At 33.5% G+C, this 3,842-nt stretch overlaps 1 protein-coding gene across 2 annotated transcripts in view; it reads left to right on the top strand.

Annotated features, from left to right (window-relative positions):
• Window positions 1–3,842, top strand: part of GOSR1 (golgi SNAP receptor complex member 1) — a 55,308-nt gene that overhangs the window by 25,826 nt on the left and 25,640 nt on the right. The window lies entirely within an intron of this gene.

The following is a 3,842-nucleotide window of genomic DNA, read 5'->3' as shown; positions in this document are numbered from 1 at the left end:
ATTCCTTTGATGACTAACTAATGATCAGCATCCTGTCAAGTGCTTATCAGTCGTTTGTATATCTTTAGCAAAGTATCTGTTCAAATCTTTTGCTCATTTTTAATTGGGCTGTTTGTCTTCTTAGTATGGAGTTATAAAAGTTCTTTCTATACTCTGACTATAAGTCCTTTGTTACATAGAGGTTTTGCAAATATTTTTCTTTGAGCCTGTGACTTGACTTTTTATTTTCATAATGGTGACTTTCAAAGAAGCAGAGGAGTTATGTTTTAATGAAGTCCATTTGATCAATCTTTTCTTTTATGATACATTTATTTTTAGCCTAAGAAATTTTAGCCAATCCAAAAGTTTAGGCAAATATTTTTTCATTTTCTTCCAGAAGTTTTATGATTTTTAGCTTTTACATTTAGATTTATGATCCCTTTGACTTCATTTTTATGTATGAAATGAGTTAAGGGTCCTGGCTCATTGTTTACCTCATGGATATCTTATTGTTTCAGATCCATTTGTTAGAAAGACTGTCCTTTCCCCCATTGAATTATGTTAGCACCTTTCGTTGAGAATTAATTGACCACTTACTTGTTAGTTGGTTTATTTCTGGACTCTGTTCTGTTCCATTGAGCTCCATTCTTATGCCAATAGTTTTTATTGTTCTAAGTACTGCAGCTTTATAGTAAGTCTTAAAATGAGGCAGTACAAGTCCTCTAACTTGGTCCTATATTTTCAGAATTGTTTGGCCCTTCTGGGTCCTTTACATTTCTATATAAATTTTACAATCAGATTGTGAAAAAGCCTGTAATTTAAAATAAGATAACATTGAATCTATAGAAGAATTTGAGGGAGAATTTCCATCTTAACAATAGCAAATCATCTAATCCAGGAACACGGTATGTTTTTCCATTTATTCAGGGCTCTTTTTATCTTCTCTCAGCATGTAGGTTTTCAATAAATTATGTTAAATTTGTTTTTAAATATTTCCTGTTTGGGCTGTGATTATAAATGGAATTTTTAATTTTCTAATTGATTATTGTATATAGCCTTTCATCCTGTAATCTTGCTAAATTTACTTATTAATTTAATAGCTTCTTGGTAAAACCTTTGGAATTTTCTATGTATGCAATCATGTTATCTTAAGACTATAGTTTTATAACTTCCTTTACAATTTGTATTATTTTTATCCCCTTCCTCGCTTATTGCACTGGCTATGTTCTCAAACACAGTGATGAATAGTGGTTAATGCAAATATTCTTGCCCTGTATTTTAGGGGGAAAGCATTTATCATTAAGTTTGATATTAACAGTTTTCATGCATGCCCTAATCAGGTTGAGGAAGAACCTTTCTCCTTATTTTGCTGAGAATTGTTTTATTGTTGATTGATTTTTCTAAGCTTTTTATTTTGAAATAATTTTAGACTTACAGAAAAATTGCAGAAGTAGTACAGAAAATTCTCGCATACCCGTCACCCAGCTTTTATGTTCCAAGATCTAATTCAGGATCCTTTATTGCTTGTAGTTGTCGTCTCTCCTTAGTCTCCTTCAATCTGTGACAAACTTGCCTAACTTTAATATGTCCTAGAAACATCAGACCCAACTTGAGGGATATCCCACAAAAGTAACTGACTAGTGCTCTAAAGTGTTATATGGTCATGACCATTATATAAGTAAGCAGTTTTGTTAAGAATACCAAACAGTGATGTTGGGCCCTTTTTAAAGCCTCATGTCAGGATGTATTAACATGTCAATATATCTTATTGATAATGCTAACATAGATTGCTTTGTTAAGTAGTATCTGCTAGGTTTCTCCACTGTAAAATTACTGTATTTACAACTGTAATTAATACAGGAGAAGATGCTTTGAGACTATGCAATACTCTGTTTCTCCTCAAACTTTTCCCACTAATTTTAGCATCCATTAGTTAATCTTCCTTCCCTAGTGATTACTGTGGTGTTTGCCTACGGGTGATTTTGGGTTTCCATTATTCCTTGTACATTTATTAATTGTAATTCTATGAGGAAGAGCTGTCCTTTCTCTCTTTTTTTTTGAGTGCCAGTATATTTTTTTCATACTATATGTATATAATTTTTTTTTTAACATTTTATTTTTTTATTTTCCCTCTCCCCTCTCTCCCCTCCCTTCTGGTAACCACTAGTCCATTGTCCATGTCCAAGAGTCTCTTATTTATCCTGTTCATTTGTTGCTTTTAGGTTTATATCTCACATATGTGATATGTGATTTTCAACCTTTTCTATCTGGCTTATTTCGCTTAGTATGATTATTTCAAGGTCCATCCATGTTGTTGCAAATGGTAGTATTTTATCTCTTCTTATGGCTGAGTAATATTCCATTGTATATATGTACCACAGTTTCTTTAGCCAGTCATCTGTCATAGGACACTTGGTTTGCTTCCATGTCCTGGCCACTGTGAATAATTCTGCTGTGAAATCAGTGTGCAGCTATCTTTTGGGATATGGCTTTTCAAATCTTTGGGGTAAATACCCAGTAGAGGGATTGCTGGATCCTATGGTAGGTCAATTCTTAGTTTTTCGAGGAACCTCCATACTGCTTTCCATAGTGGTCGTACCAATTTGCAGTCCCACCAGCAGTGTATGAGGGTTCCTTTTCCTCCACATTCTCTCCAACATTTGTTATTACTTGTCCTGTTGATTACAGCCATTCTAACAGGTGTGAGATGGTTTCTCATTGTTTTGATTTGCATTTCTCTAAAAGCTAGCAATGTTGAGCATCTTTTCATATGTTCGTTGGCCATTTGTATGTCCTCTGGGGAGAAGTATCTGTTCAGTTCCTCTACTCATTTTTTGTTGGATTGTTTGGGGTTTTTTTGTTTGTTTTTTTTGTTTGTTTTTATTTCTTTGTATGTTTTGTTTGTTTGTTTTTGATCTTAGGCCTTGCTTGCAAATATATTTTTCCATTCTGATGGTTGTCTCTTTACCTTGTTGACAGTTTCTTTTGCCTTTGAGGTCAAATTCATAAAATCCTCTTTAAGCCCAAGGTCCTTGAGTTTAGTTCTTATGTTTTCTTCTCTGCATTTTATTGTTTCAGGTCTTATATTCAGGTCCTTAATCCATTTTGAGTTAATTTTGATATGTGATGATAGACAACAGTCTAGTTTCATTCTTTTGCAGGTGGCTTTCCTGTTTTCCCAGCACCATTTATTGAAGAGGCTTTCCTTTCTCTACTGTATATTTTTGGTGTTTTTGCCAAAAATTATTTGCCCATATAAATATGGGTTTATTTCTGGACTCTCGATTGTTTTCCACTGGTCCGTGTGTCTGTTTTGCTGCCAATACCATGCCATTTTGATTACTGTCGCTTTGTGGTATAATTTGAAGTTGGACAGAGTGATGCCTCCAGGCTTGTTCTTTTTTCTCAGGATGGCTTTGGCAATTCGGGGTCTTTTATGCTTCCATACAATTCTGATGATTTTTTGTTGTATTTCTTTAAAAAATGCTGATGGGCTTTTGATGCTGATTGCATTAAATCTGTATAATGCTTGATGTGATATGGTCATTTTAACTATGTTGATTCTTCCAATCCAAGAACATGGAATATCTTTCTATTTCTTTGTATCTTCTTCGATTTCTTTTTAATAGGGTCTTACAGTTTTCATTATTTAGGTTCTTCACATGTTTCGGTAGGTTTATTCCTAGGTATTTTATTTTTTTTGTTGCAATTGCAAAAGGAATTTTTTTTCCCACTTCATTTTCTGACACTTCGTTATTAGAGTATGGGAATGCTATGAATTTTTGAATGTTGATTTTGTATCCAGAGACTTTACTGTATTTGCTTATTGTTTCTAGTAGTATTCTTGTGGAATCTTTAGGGTT

Source organism: Pteropus vampyrus, unplaced genomic scaffold (genome assembly GCF_000151845.1).
Source record: "Pteropus vampyrus isolate Shadow unplaced genomic scaffold, Pvam_2.0 Scaffold50, whole genome shotgun sequence".
Classification (NCBI taxonomy): Eukaryota; Metazoa; Chordata; class Mammalia; order Chiroptera; family Pteropodidae; genus Pteropus; species Pteropus vampyrus.
Note: the sequence above shows the minus strand (reverse complement) of the source record. Positions and strands in the feature narration are given on the sequence as shown.